We start from the raw sequence: 20114 nt of genomic DNA, 5'->3' as shown, positions 1-20114 counted from the left end.
TTTTCATGACCCAAGTCGTAAGTTTACTTCAGATTTAGCCTTCTCATACAAATTATGATTTTTCATGAACAGTTGGACAATCAGGAATTTACTTGCAGTCTGCATAGTTTTAGTTAAAGATTCACTTAAGGAATTATGCAAATCTGGGAGCATTTAAGACACATGATTACATTCAATGACAATTCGTAAAATCTCAAAATTTGTAAAAGCTTGCGAAACCATAATATATTGTACAACTTTAATACTTTTTTTTTATCCCTACAACAATCATGGGTAGATTTACAGGTTAGGCTTAATGCTTAGGTTTTGGTTCGGGTCTTAGGTTTTTTTGCCATTTTTAGGTTTTGCCATTTCGTACAAATTATTACAAGTTCTCATGAAACCAGGTTGGACAGGTTCTATGTGCGATACATGTGTTCAGTATTTTGTATAGCCTATCTATTTTTATTTCTTCCTTTTTTTAAATTTTACATTGGACTTTTTCATTTACGTCATGATACTTAAAATGAAATGTACCGAGAGCTCTATTAGATCACCTGAGCTGTAAAAAAAAGACCAACATCTGAGTAGTAAAAGTTTCCTCTGGGGATAAGATAAGATAAGATAAGAATCACTTTATTCGCCAAATGCATCAGCAGATACACAGGAATTTGATATGGCCATCAGTAACACACAAACTCAACACACAAACATATATGCGTATAGCTGCAAAAAACATGCCTAAAACAATCAAATCAAATAATAAAATAGTCCAAAAATAGTGCTGGATCAGCTATTCATAAGGGAAATGGCTCTTGGAAAAAAACTATTAAGATGGCATGAGGTCCTTGTCCTCACTGCTCTGTACCTTCTTCCTGAAGGAAGCAGCCTAAAAATGTCACTTGCTGGATGGGACTGATCAGCAGCAATTTTAGCCGCCCTCTTCCTGACTCTGGCCTCATATAGGTCGTTAAGTGACAGCTGCCTCTGTCCAGTCAGCCTCTCTGCTGTGCGCACAATACGCTGTAGTCTGACCTTCGCCTGGGCTGATGCAGATGCAAACCAAACAGTAATGGATGCTAAAAGAAGGCTTTCCACAGTGGCTCTGTAAAATCTAGACCGAACAGAGCTGGAAACGTTTAGTTTATTTAACTGTCTCAAAAAAACATTCCACTATGAGCTCTCTTAAGAATGGAGGAACTGTTTTCCTCCCATTTCAAGTCATTTGTGATAACAGTGCCTAAAAATTTAATTGGCTCCACCCTCTTCACAACAGAGCTCTTGATAGTTAGAGGAGGAAGGGAGGCGGGTGTTCTGTGAAAATCTATCACCATTTCCACAGTCTTTTGCTGATTAAGCTCCAAGTTGTTCTCATTATACCACGCAACCAATTTAGACACTTCCTGCCTGTAAGCAGACTCGTCGTTTCCCTTAATAAGGCCGACTAATGTAGTACTGTCTGCAAATTTAATCAGCTTGATGGAACCATCATTGGAAGTGCAATCATTGGTATACAGTGAGTAGAGAAATGGTGACAGCACGCACCCCTGAGGTGCTCCAATGTTAGTAGTCTGAGGATCAGACATGTGCTGGCCAAGCCGCACATACTGTTGTCTGTCACTAAGAAAATCCATAATCCAGCGGCAGATAGAGGGTCCCACTCCCATCATTGACAGCTTCTCCCACAGTCGCTTGGGTAGAATGGTGTTAAAGGCTGCAATGAAATCTACAAACAACATCCTTACATAGGAGCCAGGATAGTCAAGATGGTCCAGAGCATAATGCAGTCCTAAATTGACCGCATCATCTACCAAGCGGTTTGCCCTGTAAGCAAACTGTAGTTGATCAAGATAAGGAGCTGTGATAGGTTTAAGATGTGACAGAACCAACCGCTCCAGACATTTCATGACCACTGATGTAAGGGCCACCGGTCTCTGTAGTCGTTTAGGTCCACAGATTTGTTTTTCTTCGGCACTGGAATAATGGTTGATGACTTAAAACAACTCGGAAGCCTTCATAAAACAATTGATTGATTAAAAATGTCCGTAAAAACTGGAGCTAGCTGACTAGCGCAGTACTTCAGGGTGGCAGGTGAAATCCCATCAGGGCCACTCGCTTTCCTTACATTTTGTCGGCTAAATAGCCGATACACATCCTTCTCCTCAATTTCAATGTCAATATCAGAGGTGACTTGGTCTTGAGGGCCAATGTTCTCCCCCTCTTTAAGTGTGACACCACGGGAGGGAAAGGATGAGGGCATGGAGATTTCTCAAATTTGTGTAAAAAACATTGAATTCATTGGCCAGTTTAGCAGATGGAGTGACTTGTTGTTTTTAATTTTTATTGCCTGTCAAGTTCTTCAGTGACCTTCAAGCTGAAGAGGAGTCATTAATGCCAAATTGTTCCTCCATATTCACTTTGTAGGCACTTTTTGCTTTCCTAATGGCTAAATTTAACTTTTGTCTGGCCAGCCTGTATTCATCTCCATTTCCTTCCCTTTAAGCCTGTTCTTTGGTTTCCCTGAGCAGCCTGAGGGATTTTGTGAACCAGGGTTTGTTGTTGTTATATTTCACCACAGTTTTGGTGGGAATACAAGCTTGCTCACAGAATGAAATATATGAACACACAGTGTCTGTATATGAGTCTATAGAGTCACAAGAAGCACGCATGGATTCCCAATCAGTGGTATCTAAACAGACCTGTAACATCCCAATTGCCTCTGTTGTCGATGTTTTACATTCATTCAACAACCAGGTCATCGCAAAGACGCTAGCTGTCACTTTGAACTCAGGAAAGCTTGCGAGTTGAGATGTAAAAATAGAATTTAACCTTGAGTTTTTAGTCCCTGGAGAATGTTCATAAATTTTGTCACATGAACTGAAAATGGCCTAAAGGTCAGATAGCTTCATGTTGTTATGATGATGTTGTGGTTAGGATGAGGAAGGCCACAAATGTCATGAGACACTTAAAAAGTAAGTAGTTCCTGCGGTGAGCAAATCAGCATGGAGTAAAAGCAGGCTCCTCCGGTAGTCCGTTCACACAGGGTCCGCTGGGAATCTGTAGACAGTGTTTCAGACGGTTTCCTCTTTGCATCTGTTGCCCTGTTCCCTTGTGGCTGTTTTGCTAAGAGGAAAGTTGCTGCAGAATTTGAAGACCTGCCAGACGGAGAATTCATGTTTCTCTTAGAACCTACGTGCATTTTGTGTGCGTGTGTGCTTGTCAATATTAAAACAGAACAAATTGGAAATTGAGGTAAACATTGGATCACCGAGGGAACACAAGCAGTGGAAAATAAGTGTTTTAGTTTTAATGAGGCCATTAGATGCTACTGAATTAAATTATGCTGTAGTTTCTTCCAGTGATTTGGAAAGAGCCCCTGACATGCTTTCTAATATGAAAAATATTGGAGAACGTCTAGATGCACTTCATCCATGAAGGTCTGTACCTGGAGATCTATCCGTTAGTATTCCCATTTATTTTAATGGCAGATGCATAATTCATAATATTTTCCAAATATATATATATATATATATATATATATATATATATATATATATACATGTCTGGAACAAGCGACAGACTCGTTTGAATAGCATCTTTTAACTGAATCAGGTTCACAAAATGCTCTATACGATTCATTTACAAACCAAACTAAATGATTCAATCACAAATTGGACTGAATCGGTCCGAGCAGTTGATGCTCAAACCGTCTCTTTTCGGAATCTGTCATCTGTTAGTAATTGTGGCAGGGGGGGCGTGGTTTAGCGAAGTCTGCAGCAGGAGAGAGAATCAGGAGACGAGCGGTAAGTGAGTGGTTTGGGCGAAAATTATCATCACCTGTTTCTGGTTCTAGTAATTGGCGTGGAGAGAGTATAAAACGCCAGGAGAGTCGGAAGCAAGCGAGAGAGAGACGGACTGCTGATGCGAAGCCGGAAACGAAACCGGAAAGAGTAAATCGGAAGTGCTGGGACAACGTGCCAGAATAGAAGTCACCATTTGGTGTTTGCAAAGTTTAAGTTATTTTTCTGTTTAATAAATACGTCAGCAGTCCTGCCGACCCCTTTGTCCTCTTCCTTGCCCACACGAACTTACAACACTGGTGCCGAAACCTGGGAAGGAAGTAGGACCGCCGCCGCCGCCGCCATGCAAAGCCCGTCCTCCACGCCACTTGCGGACGTTATTGCTTCCCTCGCGGCCCTGCACCGCGAACAACACCAGGCCCTGCTGGACCTGAGGAACGATCAGGAAAGACGATTCCAGGCCATCGTTCAGGCCCAGCAGGAGGACCGCGAGAGGTTCCGGAGCTGGATTGATCGGGAAGTTCGCGCCGAGGCCGCCGGGCCGCCCGCCGCCCCCTTCCATCTGCCACTGCACAAGATGGGGGCCCAGGACGATCCGGAGGCCTTCCTGGAACTGTTTGAAAAAGACGGCCGAGTGGGTCCAGTGCCACCGCCCCACGTCGCTGGACTCGGCCATCCATCTGGCGGAGGACCACATGGTGGCGTGCCCAGGGGTCGGCGCACCCCCAGCTACTAATTCTCTCTCTCCTTCTCTCTCTCCCCCCTCTCTCTCTCGCCCTGTCCCTCTCCCTAGGTCCCGTCCACCCGGCCTTCTTCGTGCCCCGCCCCGGGGGAGGGGCTTGTGCCTGCCGGAGGGGACAGTGCTTCCGTTTCTCCGCTCTCTCCGCGCCAATTCTCCAATCCACTCCCTGCCACTGGGGCGGCGGGTAGGTCTGGGCTGGCCTGTTGGCGTTGCGGGGACCCGGAGCATTTCGTGGACCGGTGTCCAGTGATGGAGGTGGGGACGATGATCCGGGTCCTGGACATCCCACAGGTCACCCCCGGTCAGGCTGGCGAGTACCAAATACCTGTGAGTATCAAGGGGGGTACATATCCGGCCTTGGTGGATTCAGAATGTAACCAAACCTCAATCCATCAAAGCCTGATTCAACCGGGGACATTGGATACAAGTCGCGTGGTTAAGGTGCGGTGCGTACACGGGGATGTGGTGGAGTATCCGGTTGTCCCAATTATAATTCAATTCCGGGGACAAAAGCATAGTGTGGAGGTGGCGGTTAGTCCCCACCTCCGGCATCCAATAATCTTGGGAACGAATTGGCCAGCGTTTACGGTTTTATTGGGGTCGTTGTGTGCGGATGCCTCTTGGGGAAATAAGGCGCGGAAGGAGACCGCGCGGGTACAGGTGGGGGAAACTGATCCAGGACCGCTGGGTTCTGCTTCAGGGGAACCGAACGAAATCGGGAGACTGATTCTCTCCGAGCGTGATGACTTTCCTCTGGAGCAGTCTCAGGATGAGACCCTAAAACATGCGTTTCAACAGGTCCGTGCTATCGATGGCCAGTCCCTCCAACCTGCCCTCCTGCTCTCCTATCCATATTTCGCCATTTTAAAAGACCGGTTGTATCGAGTGACCCAAGACGCTCGGACAAAATTGAATACAACCCAATTGTTAATTCCAAAGGGCCGCAGGGAAATGCTTTTCCACGCGGCTCATTCTAATCCTATGGGACAGGCAGCAACACTAAATCGCCTCATGGCCCGTTTCTTTTGGCCGGGCATTCATGACAACGTGCGCAGGTGGTGCGCGTCTTGTCCGGAATGTCAGTTGGTAAACCCACCGGCCGCCCCAAAAGCGCCTTTGCGCCCTCTTCCCTTAATGCAGGTCCCCTTCGAGAGAATTGGTATGGACCTCATCGGGCCATTAGAGCGATCGGCACGAGGACATCGCTTTGCCCTAGTCATAGTTGATTATGCAACACGATATCCTGAAGCGGTGGCCCTCCGCAACATTTCCGCTAAAAGTGTTGCGGATGCCCTGTTTCGTCTTATCTCCCGGGTGGGGATTCCAAAAGAAATCCTCACCGATCAGGGCACGGCGTTTATGTCACGTATGCTACGCGAACTGTACGGATTATTGGGCATTAAGTCGATTCGAACTAGCGTCTATCACCCACAAACCGACGGCCTGGTCGAACGATTTAATCGCACGCTTAAATCCATGATCCGTAAGTTCGTTCACGAAGACGCCAAAAATTGGGATAGGTGGCTAGAGCCCTTGTTATTCGCTGTGCGAGAGGTCCCGCAAGCCTCCATGGGGTTTTCCCCCTTCGAGCTTCTCTATGGACGCCAGCCCCGGGGGTGCTCGACGTACTGAGAGAAACGTGGGAGGAGGGACCATCTCAGGGCAAAAACGAAATTCAGTATGTGCTGGACTTGAGAACAAAACTCCACACATTGGGGCGGCTATCAATGGAGAATTTGTTACAAGCCCAGGACCGCCAGAGTCAGCTGTATAACAGGGGAACTAGGTTACGCAAATTTGCACCGGGAGAGAAAGTACTTGTATTACTCACAACGTCGAGCTCCAAATTAATGGCTAAGTGGCAGGGACCGTTCGAGGTCGCACGACAGGTCGGAGATCTCGATTATGAGGTAATACGGTCCGATAGGAATGGGTCCCGTCAGATCGACCACCTCAATCTCCTTAAAAAATGGAATGAGGCGGAATCAGTGATGTTGGCAACGGTGATTGGTGGAGAGGATGATCTCGGGCCAGAGGCGATTATCAAACCACAATCCCTCGCCCTGGCTCCAGGTGGAGATCACCTCTCGCCGTCCCAACTCACTGATTTAACGAAATTGCAGGCAGAGTTTGCCGACGTCTTCTCTTCCCTACCGGGCCGTACTAACCTGATTCAGCACCATATCGAGACCGAGCCGGGCGTGGTAGTTCGCAGCCGGCCGTATCGTTTACCTGAGCACAAGAAAAAAGTATTTCAGGCTGAATTAGGCGCTATGCTTGACATGGGGGTAATAGAAGAATCTAATAGTAACTGGGCGAGCCCGATAGTTTTAGTTCCAAAAACGGACGGCTCAGTCCGTTTCTGTGTAGATTACCGCAAGGTGAATGCTGTGTCGAAATTCGACCCGTATCCAATGCCGCGGGTTAACGAGTTGCTTGATCGGCTAGGCACGGCTCGCTTTTATTCGACATTGGACTTAACAAAGGGCTATTGGCAGATCCCCTTGTCTCCATTGTCCAGAGAAAAGACAGCTTTCACAACGCCATTTGGATTACACCAATTTGTTACCCTTCCGTTTGGCTTGTTCGGGGCTCCAGCTACCTTTCAGCGCCTCATGGACAGGATCCTACGGCCCCATGCTGCGTATGCAGCTGCCTACCTAGATGATATCATTATATTTAGTAATGATTGGCAGCGGCATATGCAGCATCTGAGGGCGGTCCTGAGGTCGCTGAGGGGAGCGGGGCTCACGGCCAACCCAAAGAAGTGTGCGATTGGGCGGGTGGAAGTACGGTATCTGGGCTTCCACTTGGGGCATGGGCAGGTGCGTCCCCAAATTGATAAGACAGCCGCTATTGCGACCTGCCCACGTCCCAAGACCAAAAAGGAGGTGAGGCAGTTCTTGGGGCTGGCGGGATATTATAGACGGTTTATTCCTAATTATTCGGACCTCACCAGCCCTTTGACTGACCTCACTAAAAAGGAGGTGCCAGATACGGTCCAGTGGACGGAGCCGTGTCAGCAGGCCTTTACTAAGGTCAAGGCTGCCCTGTGTGGCGGGCCGTTGTTACACTCTCCTGATTTTTCTCTCCCTTTTCTGTTGCAGACAGACGCGTCGGACAGGGGGCTGGGGGCAGTCCTGTCCCAGGAGATAGAGGGAGAGGAACGGCCGGTGCTGTACATTAGCCGGAAGCTCTCGAAGAGAGAGGCTAAGTACAGCACCATCGAAAAAGAGTGCCTTGCCATCAGAAGGGCCGTCCTCACCTTCCGCTATTATCTCCTGGGACGGGAGTTCACCCTCTGTTCGGACTACGCTCCGCTGCAGTGGCTCCACCGCATGAAGGATACCAACGCGCGGATCACTCGTTGGTATCTAGCTCTTCAGCCTTTTAAGTTCAAGGTGATCCACAGGCTGGGTGTTCAGATGGCGGTGGCCGACTTCCTCTCCAGAAATGGGATGGCTCCCCGGCCTGAGTCGGGCGGTGGGGGTATGTGGCAGGGGGGGCGTGGTTCAGCGAAGTCTGCAGCGGGAGAGAGAATCAGGAGACGAGCGGTAAGTGAGTGGTTTGGGCGAAAATTATCATCACCTGTTTCTGGTTCTAGTAATTGGCGTGGAGAGAGTATAAAACACCAGGAGAGTCAGAAGCAAGCGAGAGAGAGACGGACTGCTGACACGAAGCCGGAAACGAAACCGGAAAGAGTAAAAAGTTATTTTTCTGTTTAATATCCTTTGTCCTCTTCCTTGCCCACACGAACTTAGAACAGTAATATAAGCTTTTTCATAATGACTTTGAAACCTTTTCTTAAGAACTGAATTTTGACTTTCTTTCATTACTCCCTCATGTTTCTGTTTTCGCGGCGTCAGGCAAGGAAGCCCCGCCCATAGCAAAACCTCATTGGTCCAAAGTCCCGCTCAATGTGTTTGTATATTAAGAATTAAATCTGATTGGCTGTTACCCGTTTACCTCAGGGAGCAGTTTTACTCTCAGTGTGGAAAACTTGACGTTTGACAATTTTTAAGTTCTGTCAACAGCATTTAATAGTGTATGACAGTAAATATAGACCCCTTAAAAGTTTGTAAACATTCCAACGTCTCCGGGTGGGCGGGGCTTAGCTGGAGGCAAAAAGTGGCGCGGACGCAATGTTGACAAGCGTAAGATAGCACGTTTTAGGAGGGATTTATTAAACATGGATGCAGAAGAAGGTTCGAAACTGTCCGAATATGTACAGTCCCTGACTCTGCGGGACCGTGACAGTTTTTTTTTTTTTTAATTAACTCTCGCGGATGGAAGCAGGCTACCTGACCCGTATGCCATACGGCCATGAATTACTTTTGGGTGGTATGGGCAATTTTGTCAAGGCTTATTTTCTAATGTAACCTATCGCTGGGCTAACTATGATTAGCAATGTGTATTATTTTAAGAGACCATTCAAAGGATGGCACACACATCTATCGCTGTATGTTTGTTTAACATTTAAACTAGCTAGTGCGCTGAAGGTTGGCGACTTTTCACCTATAAAACAGAAACTTGCTGATTTACTAGATAAAACCAACACACCAGTTCAATTGCATAGACTGTTTTACCTGATATGAAGTGTGCATTGCAAACACGAGCATTATTTATGATCATCTCCGTCCAGTCTGTACGCCATATTGCATTCAACCACAATTGTCTTCTTGATTTCTGTGAAGGAATGTCTGCCGGGATCCGGTAAAACTTTAGTTTTGAAACAAAAGTGCTGTTCCTTCTATTCTGGCAGCCAAAAACCCAACAAAAAGACATTTTAAAGTCAAAACCTCAAACTTTTAGCGCACCTGCTATGAGTTCTGCCTTATGTTTTGCCTCCAGCTAGAGCGGTGACGTCACAGGGACGTAGGCGATTAAGGGGTCTATATAACAATGTTCATTGTCACAGGAAATAATTTAGATTTGCTGAGTTTGTAAAAAACGCTGGTAACAGCTTCACACTTAAAGGCAGTCTGTGGGTAGTCTTTTGCTGGTTAGTTGTTCATTTTTACAAAATGAATGATGAGTTTAAATTAAACACTGTGGTAAGTGATGGTATTTCACAGGTACTGTCGATACAGCCTAACTTTTATTGAACCCAGAACATTAATTTTAATGTTTTACTTGAAAACGCTCATAAATCTTTGCCAGTAGTTCACCACTGGTTTTATTAAATTCTTTTATTTGCTTCATTTTGTCATAAAAATGAGAGAATTCATGGCACCTTGCACACATGGCCAACATAAATTAATAGTAATCTAATCACTACGAGAAAAGCTTCTGTGAGCAGGCCGGTCGTGAATCCACGCCAGCCAGTCTCATTCGGTTTAATAATGCCACAGCTAAGATAGACAAATTTAACCATTCTACCCGAGGCGTTCGTCTCTTCTGTCTTAATGCTGAACAAAAACAAATGAAAAAAATAAAAAATAAATGGTTCTAGAGAGGAGATGTGGTGGACGTCTGAGGTGGCAAAGTCAATTTGTAGACAAATGTAAATTTATAATCAAGGATGCAATTGATGTTTAGTCTATATTGTTTCCTCTTGATGAAGAATAGCGATAGATAATTGGTTGACGAGCTGACAGACTTGTGCAATCAATCTACATTTCCCATGATTCCCCCTGGCAGCAAAACATCAAGTACACACAAAATGTGCATCCATTGTTTTTATATCGTTGTTTTAGTGCTAAAAGAGGAATATAAATTTGTCTGGAAAGTTCTGACTGAAATCATCTGAACGCATGTGATTCACATCACCAATATTTCTTTATAATTTTTTTTAAAGAACGAGATGAACAGACCATGGTGAGCAAGTTTCCTCTGTGTACTTGCTATGCAAATCATGTCCCAATCCATTTTAAAACCATTTTTATTGAATATTTTCCATTTCATGCTTTTGTTAATGCCTTAATATATCTTGGCCCCTTTTGAGATGTCAGTTAATTTATTGCAAAGTTCCCAATCCAGCAGATGAATCATGTTGGACATTACTGAAAAAATGCGTTGAATTAATCCAGGTGAACAAGGTCTCAAGTACCAATATATAGCATTATATAAATTCTGAACATGATTCATTCAAAAGGATTTTCATTTCAAAATAAAAATAGAAAAATAATGGGTTGGGGCAGTGGTGGCATCAATTTCCCTTCATTCTTTCATGCCCACTCTTGAGGACACGCCATAATTCATGCTCAGGTAATTGGCGGAGTCTTTTGGGGTCCCTAGGGGACAGATATAGTGAGGGAGAGAGAAAGAGAGTTGACATGAAGTGCTGATTCTAATCTAAAGAAGCAGTACTTGAAAACAGTGAATGTCTGGTGATGTGATATTTTATTTATATAAATGTAATATAATATAGTATAATATAATATAGTATTGTTATATATAACAAAGATATTAATGTACACTAGAAGAATACGATTATATTAAATTCATTCTCACTGGTTTTGGCGCATGAATGTTTGACTAATATTAGAAAGGAGAAATAATGTTGTTCATGAAATATGTGCTGTTGTATATTTATCTTACTTCACCCAAAAAAGAAAAATCTACTCATCATCAGGCCATCCAAGATGTGGATGAGTTTGTTTCTTCATGGGAACAGATTTGGAGAAATGTAGATCACTTGCTCATCAATGGGTGCTCTGCAGTGAATGGGTGCCGTCAGAATGAGAGTCCAAACAGTTGATAAAAACATCACAATGAATCACAAATAATCCACACCACTCCATAATAATGATCTCTCCAGGGAAAAAGTCGTCTGGTTTGCTGACTCAGGAGAGAAATATGCACAGATCAAGCACGGTTTAATAGTGAAAACGGTCTAAAACAGTTCTCAACAAATATAATGGTGGGTTTTGATGTGAGAGGAGAACAGGAGATGGACTTTTTCACTGGAGGAAGCATTATTATGGATTATGGAATCATATTTTGGCCAGAAGGAACAGTTAAACAAGTTAAAACGCCTTAATGATGAATGTTTTTCTTGGAAACACACAGTTTTTCACTTCACAAGATTTTAACTGATGGACTGGAGTGGTTTGGATTACTTGTAGATTACTGTTTTTATCAGCTCCCATTCTGACGGCACCCATTCACTGCAGAGGATCCATTGCTGAGCAAGTGATGCAATGCTTCATTTCTCCAAATCTGTTCCCATGGAGAAAACTCATCAACATCTTGGATGACCTGAGAGTGAGTACAATTTCAGCAAGGTTTTATTTTGGGTGCGCTATTCCTTTAAATTATTACTGTATCCGTATGTTATTTCATTGTGATTCATTCATAGAGAGCCAGACTGGGAGGTATAATGTGTGTTTCATTAGCAGAGCACAAGGTGTCCAGTACTATTGCACCATTCAATCACATCAGTTTACTCAGTGTTGACACACACTTCCGCTTTCTGTTTCCCATATCAGTCAACTCAAGAATCAAATTCACATGGCGATCCTGATGTTCTCACTGTGTGAATCCCAGACCTAAACCTTCCTCCGCAATCAAACACGCGCACACACACACACACACACTCATGCGCACAGAATAATTGACTCGAGTGTGTAAAGACAGAGGGCAGTCATCAGCAGAGATGGGCTCATAAATGTGCCATAACCCTGAGGTCAGAATTGCTCCATTTTGGAAATTAATTTTCCACAAGCAATTAGTTTGTTTCTTTTCAGATTTGTTTTTCTGAAAGCATGAAATGATGAATTAGGTATTTAATATGACCAATCAGTTATTCACAGAGTTTAAAAGAACCGCAGTTGATTTAAAGTTAAATAAAGGTTTAATTATGCCATAGTGCTCCAACAGTCTCATCCGGCTTTATTTTGTGACTTGTGTCATGCCTAGTTATGAATGTGCTCATTATAATGAACTCTTTCCTAAAAGTTGCATGAAAATTAGACTTGAGTAGTACGAATTGTGAAAAACGGCAGTCTACTTTTAATATAGCGTCTAGTTCAGTATCATTCTAACTAACAAAAATAAAGCGAACTCTTTATCACGAGAGCTCAAGAGTCAAACCAGCAATTTTTTGTTCGTTTTTATTTTAGTTTGAGTTATTTTAGTAAATCAAATGAAACTAAATGAAGATGTGAAAAGTGATCATACCAAATGTTATTTTACTTTTTGCTCAGAAAGTAATTGAATTAAACAGGACAGATTCTGTATGAAAAAAGATTTCTATAATATATATACTGTATACACACACACCATACAGTTCTCTTATGTGGCCCTCTTGATTGTGAAGTTGAGTGGCTCTTTATTTGCTGTGTAGCTGAGGAGGGCTATCACAATGAACGTGTGATTCTACATTAGAAGTTTTACATTCTGAAGAGCATTTTTTTTGCCGCCTCTGTAGCCCACTCTGATTTTTGATGCACTGTTGGATGCATTAGTTTCCAAACCCCCTACCCCCCGTTCCTGCCAAACAAGAGCCATTCTGTCAGTTACGTTCTTCCAGAGTCACTTTAGCTAAATCCACACTTGGCAGCTAATTAAGAAGAGCGCTGCGCTCTCGTGCGGGTGGCAAGAGAGTCACATTTTGCATGCCAGTGCAATTGCACAAGTCTTTGTTTTCCAGTGCAACCATCTTAATGACCATTAAACAAGACATTTACTTGAGAACTGATTGATTGGATGGTGTTATATGTACCAAAGTGGAGCTAAATCAATGCTATGTTGTTAAAATATAAGATACATTGCTAGATGTGCACAATATGATCAGGAACATGCATTATGAAACTAAATAGTGTCATTTTTGATTTCATGTTTATTCATCTGTTAGCTTAACTCGATTAGCCCTTGTCTTTTTATCACGCCAACAATGCATGCGTTGTTCTGTAAACCACTTTATTCACACTTGATTCAAGGTTTAGTCATCTATATAGTGTCATTAGGTTGTGGCTGTGATGCAAGCGCTCTCCGGATATCCTATTGGCCGATATTTTTCAGCTGTGGGCTCTTCAGCTTATTAGCGCCGACGCATTTGTGGAGTATCTGGAGCTCAGCAGCCCTCCGTCCTCCAGAATCATTTCCAAATGTAGAAATATATATGCATGCATCTTTCTGAAGCGTAACACAGGTCACCAGACTGATACAGTCCCTCAGTTTCTTAATACTTTTCACACCTCCTGGCCATTAAACTGCCTGCTGTTTTCCCACAACATTGGTTCATCTCTCTAATACAGCATGCTGGATGAAGAATTATTAATTGATTTAGACGAAACATTTATTTTGCGCTGCAGGAACATGTCAGTCATGCCCTTTTTGCATTAAAAATGCGTCACCAGAGTACATTAAACGGCTCTTGTGTAAGTTAAATGATGGTTAACCACAAAGGTGAATTACTCAAAATAGCTCCTCGCTCATGTGTCGCTAAACACTGGACTGAATAATTGAGGAATTAGAAGAGTAATGTGCTCCTACTTTGATTTCTGTGTTTTATTAATATTTAAACAAAGCTTTGTGTAAGGTAGAAGTACACAATGATCCAAACAATTATCTTCACATAACAGCTTGTATCAAATGGGCACAAATGGCTCCAGAAAACCCTTCTTATTATTATTATTATTAACTGGTTCCATAATATATTGTTTTATTGAATATTTATTTTATTTTGGGTTGTGCCTTTTAAATCCATTTGATATAAACTTTTATTTATTTATTTGTTAATTTATACAAAATTACATTTATCAAAATAAAGTACTTGTTTACAAAATGAAATGATAAACAAATCTGTTATTTATCGTTGTTATCGCATTTCATGGCCCAAAGTATTTCACTATATCAATATGTATGTATATATATAAATATAAATATATATATATATATATATATATATATATATATATATATATACATATCTTTAAATATGATTATCTTTCATTCATTTATTAATTAATTTTCAGGCACATATGCAAATAACCATGGCTCTAATTTGATGTTTATTTAATTAAACATTTCATATCTTTATAAGTATTCAAAAAGTGCAATACATCGAGTATGATGAACTGTCATCAATAAAGCATTTTGAGTTGATTTATTGAGTAAACTCTCAGTAAGAAAATGAAAGTTAAGCATTTGGCTGAATCTGTCCTTGCCATAATCACTTCAGCTCGGCATCTCTTCAAAAAGTCAGTAAACAATAGTAAACACTGTCATTATTGGAAAATGAAATATTGATGTCCCAGCACACACCTTTTTAAACAACCTGTCAACATTTATATATGAGATGTACACAATCGTACAACTGAAACGCAAATCCATGAAGTTGTCCCAGACAAAGCCTGGTGAAAGTGTTGGGCATTAAGAGATGAGCCATCACCTGGATCTACATCCCACTACAGATGGTGTGCTATTTATTGAAAAGTCTCGCCGAACCTCCGTTACCCACAACAGGTTCTGTCTGAATATGCCAGTTCTCTGAGTTAATACTCTCTGGATCTCATCCAGTCCGCTTGTCCAATCTCCCATCCAAATATATACTATACTTTCAACTCGGGAGAAGGTTTTAGATTTGTGCTCAGCCAGTTTGTACAGTTAAGTTACAATAGAAAAGCTAAAATGATGATAAAAGTTCACTACAGCTTTTTACAGTTCCCTCCCTCCCCAAACTTTAGAATGTGTCTTGTTTAATTGCATTGTTTTCTGAGCAAAAAATAACGACTCATGTTTTTTTTACCATGATTTACAGAAGACACCCGCTTAACTGTCATTCAGTGTAACAATAGTTCATATATCAAAAAATGTCATTAGGCATATAGAACCAGAATCATTAGATGACATTAAACAACTCTATTGAAAGATCACAGTGCAGCCACCAAAACGAATCTTTTCTTCGAATCCCGTTTTAACTGATCATCACTTTATAGAATTTAATCTTTAATCTTACTTTCCATTTTGTTAGTAGTCTGTCACTTAACTTCTTTCCAAGCGGACAGAATATCCATATCGGATAAGATCTGAGAAGATGGAAAAACACTTCCAATCATTATTACACAGACATTATAGTAGAGCGCTTAAATGTCTTTCATTGAATTTGCTCACATTTCCAATGTCAGGTAAAACTGCGAGGGTCACACTTCTTGCAATTTAAATTATGAATTATGCAGCAGTCCCTAAAAAAGTCAGTTTTATTTTCTTGAAAAATGTATTTCACTTGAATTTGACACTTGAACAGTGTTTGGGCATAGCAGAAAGAGTGCATTTATACCTATGTTCATAGTGTTTATTTGTTCATTTATTTATTATTTGATTATTTTTTTTTTATATATATAGAATTTGATTAAATTTTTTTTAAAGAAAAAATAGAAAAAAACTACTTAAATGGCAACATTTTTTAATAATAATATAAAAAAAATAATAATTACTGAATTAAAAAGCTAGGACTTACCTGTTTTTAATAGACAAACCCCATGTTAATTGAAGCAGCAGTGTGAAATTGGCTAGATGCACTTTAGTAATAAACCTCTTTGTGGCAGAAAGGCTGTTTTGCCAAAAATAGAAGCTGAAACAAAAACAAAAACAATATAGCATGGCAAAATGCAAACTTCACTCATTACCAAGATGCCTACGTCTGCACTAGATTTAATGGGTTTGCCAAGGGTGCAAATTTGTAGCTAATCTTCATTGCTAATGCATGCAAGTTATTAGGAATACGAAGGCTTTGGATTGTCAGAAAGTGCTTTTTAAATCCACATGGGATTTACCTTCTACTGTGGCATAGCTCACTTCTGTCAGTGGAGAAGGAACAATCTGGGACATAGAGTTTCAGAAACTAACAGATTTCTCCCCCTGAAATCTTCCAATGAAATTTGTAAAAGTGATTAATGCTTGCAGCTCCTCTTGTGGTGCATGCATTTTTGCTTATTGTGAAAACTGCAGGTCAGATGCTCCTGAAGTTTCTGTTAAGAAGGTAATCACATCTGAAAAGAATTTAAATATTGGCTTGTTATTGTGGATTGGATGTTATTTGGAGATTTCATAACAAAAACTCAATTATGGGGTTAGGACCGAGCGCATCCGACTCCATTGTGGCTTTAAACCAATTCTGTGTTTTGTCCACAAATTGTTGTCGTAAATTGATATCAGTGAGGTGGTAATTTTGTTCTGCATATTGAACACGACTTACTGTTACAAAGGAGATCCGCATTTCTGCTGTAACCTCTGAGGCCCCCAGTGATTTCACATGGTTTGTATCCAGGCAACCCACGGCAACATAATTATCATTCAAGTAGGGAAGCGTCCACTTTTTTTTTTTTATGCATGCTCAACCATTCCCTATCATTTATGGATGCAACAACAAACAAAGGATTTACAAACCCTATCACATCCCACTAAAAGCACCTAAAATAGCCACAAAGCAGGCAAGAACATATTCCTCTAATGCTTCTTTGACTTGATTAAGGTTAAACTTGCGCGACACGCTCCAAACGGAAATCCCACCGCATTTAGTCTTTGCAAGGGTTAGCGTCGAAAGAAATTCACCGAACTTCCTTGTTTAATCTAGTCTGTTTTGTTTGAATGCAAATAAAGCGAAAACAACATGTCAACAAAGCAGATTGATAATATTAGTTCACAGTAATAACATTTCAAGCACGGCACACATATTGGGTTTTGTGTCTAGATCATATCACAATCTCGCATCCTGGACAAACGGATCATGTTCATTATGTTTCAAGGCTCTCTTCATTCTCGGTTTTCAGGTGTTTTCCCAGAGCTCAACACACCCGTGTTCTTCATTACTCCAGTATGGACCTGCCCAACAGGTCGTAAAGTGTGTTTCAGGGCTGCAACTCAAATATATTAGCCAGAGCATGGCTCATTTGGCAAGTGGAGTTGGTGTGCATCTTTGCACTGTATCGGGTCGTGGGCGGTCACATCCTGATTACACAGAGTAGAGTAAACACATCACTCAGTATTGGGGTTAGGATGTTCTGTACATAAAATCACAAAGACATGCACACAGTACCAGAAACATATCATGAAGAGCACGAGAGGGTGGAGTAAATCGAAAAACGAGGGGAAAAAAATACAGTTGAGTGGAGAAAGAGCCACGCACTAGTTCTAGAGTTGTATTAGACTGACATCATGGAAAACACGGTGTTCCCAGACTCCCAATCTATTGTTGTCGACTCAGAGCCACCACCAGAAGCTCTCAGAGCGGCGATCCTTAATCAAGCCAGGGCGAACAATAACACTTAGACAATCGCTGTTGCTTAGAGCACGGCCACCACAGGAGCTAATAATGGGGAAATTGACGGAGTGGATGATGACAGCTCTTAGTCATTCATAGAACATTCTGCATTAAATCCTTTCAGAACACACTATGTGTTTTAAAATTAAAGGAAAAGATCACAGTGTAACAGTACTAAGCTGTAAAATACACTTTCCAGCCCCGTTCAGGCTGTAATCGTTTCTCAGCGTGACATTCGTGAAGGAACATTTGGTCATACGTGATAAAACTCACAATTGAGGAAAGTTTCAGGTTTAAGATCCGTCGTCTCTATGGGTGTCGATTAACACAGTAAATCATAGATGTTCACTGAGCTTAGTATTATAACCTATTCAAATTTGAAACTATTTCCAACCAAGGGTCCATGAAGGTACAGCAGAAGTCCATAGAGAAGATAGATAAGAATCTAGAAAAAAACATTTCACTTATAAAGTATAATATATAGAGAAATCATATAAATATATATTTTTAAATGATATTTTATTGTGATTTTAATAGCTATTTTTTCTATATGCCATTTTTTTTTACAAGCCAATTTGGGAATTGAACCCACAACCTTTTGCGCTTCTAATGCATTGCTCAACCACTGAGCCACAGGAACACTTGGATCAAATTTTCCATCCAAAACACAATATGTATATCACCTTTGATGGTATTTTCCACAGGGTTCCAATTTTGACGGCTATAAGTGATAAAAAAATAAAAATAAAATTACCTCAGATAGCCATAAAAAAAAAAAAATTCTCATCTGTAAAGGCGTTACGGTAATGCACAGTGGACCACGCTCTTATTCATATTCTCCAAACTAACGTTAAGAGCATCTGTCTTATTGACACAGGAATCCAACAGGTATAGTCGAGGATGGATAATGCATCGGGTCAATACTAGATCAGTCCCTCAGGGCCTCTGACAGTCAGGGGCCTTCAGCGCAGAGGCCCACCATATCCCCACAGCTGGAAAGCCACTGCACATGTACACTTTATATAGATGGACAGGACTTGATGCCAGATTCAAGTAAACATTTCAGTTAATATGCTGCCTTAGAGAGCAGCTGTCTATGTAGGCAGTGAGGCAGCTCACTAGGTTTAATTTTTTTATATAAAAATAAGTCTTCATAAATCTTTAAGTCTGTATATATATGTGTATATCTATGCATTTAGCAGACACTTTTATCCAAAGCGACTTACATTGCATTCGGGCTAACAATTTTCTCTTAACTTGTGTTCCCTGGGATTCGAACCCACAACCTTGCGCTTACTAATGCAATGCTCTACCACTTGAACTACAGGAACATTGAAACATATATTACACCGTTATCAGAGTCATCAATTTAGAAAAATATTTTTGATCAAAGGTAGTTATAGATTATGATCAAAAGATTCATTCAAAATGTATAAAAACAATCCTTATTCACCTTTGTGTGTGTGTGTACTAAATAAATATGAATGATCAAAGAGGCATGTATATAATATAGAAAAATAACATGGATAAATTCTAATACAAATAACTAGATTTCTAGCTTCAGATTTAGAGATGTTTTATTATTTGACCAATATTTTGATATTATAATAGCATGCTGTACTCGTGAACTTGATTTGTATTGAATGGGATGCTAACAGAGCGTGTGGTGGGGTGTTATAGAGCTGGTGGGTTTGTGCGTGTGGCGAGGGGACAGCAGCACCTGTTGGGACACTTTAATATCCTCTCTAGCCACAGAGCTGTACTGAGCAAGAGATAGCACAGGACACGGCTAATGTGGTTGTGCATGCTATTAGCCTCTGGGCGATACAACCAGCCTTGCTCTTTCTCTCTCTCTCTCCCATTAGGAGAACAGCAAGGGTCCTCAGCATTAGACAGAGGGCAGCACACACCCCCATTTTTGTCATTAAAACGCATTAACCACCTCTGAACAGACCGCCGTGTGAGGAGAGCGTCACCTGGCTTTAGACAGAAAATACTTTTACTTATCCACTCTTTCACAGCTCTTTGATTACCGGACGCCTCTCCTCCGAGGGCCATCTGAAAGCCGTCCGATGATCAGAATGCAGAGAGTGGTTTTTTTTCTACAAAGGCACTTCGGATGCATCTGGAATAGCGTCTGCTTTCATTTAACCGTCAGACACTAGCATTGTCATGGAAACGATTCCCTCCAGTCTATAGTATATGGAGAAAGTGGAGATAATTGCGTGCGTGAGTTGGGGGTGGGTGGGGTTTGCACTTGAAAACCAAACTGTTTGCCATAATTCATCTGATTTGTTCAGCGGCATCTCAGATTAATGCTACGTTTTCAGAACAATACATAACCAGCTCTTCACAAGAACTGTAGCTTCTCCAACATGAAACCGAT

Source organism: Carassius carassius, chromosome 48 (genome assembly GCF_963082965.1).
Source record: "Carassius carassius chromosome 48, fCarCar2.1, whole genome shotgun sequence".
Lineage (NCBI taxonomy): Eukaryota > Metazoa > Chordata > Actinopteri > Cypriniformes > Cyprinidae > Carassius > Carassius carassius.
This window is presented reverse-complemented; position numbering follows the sequence as displayed.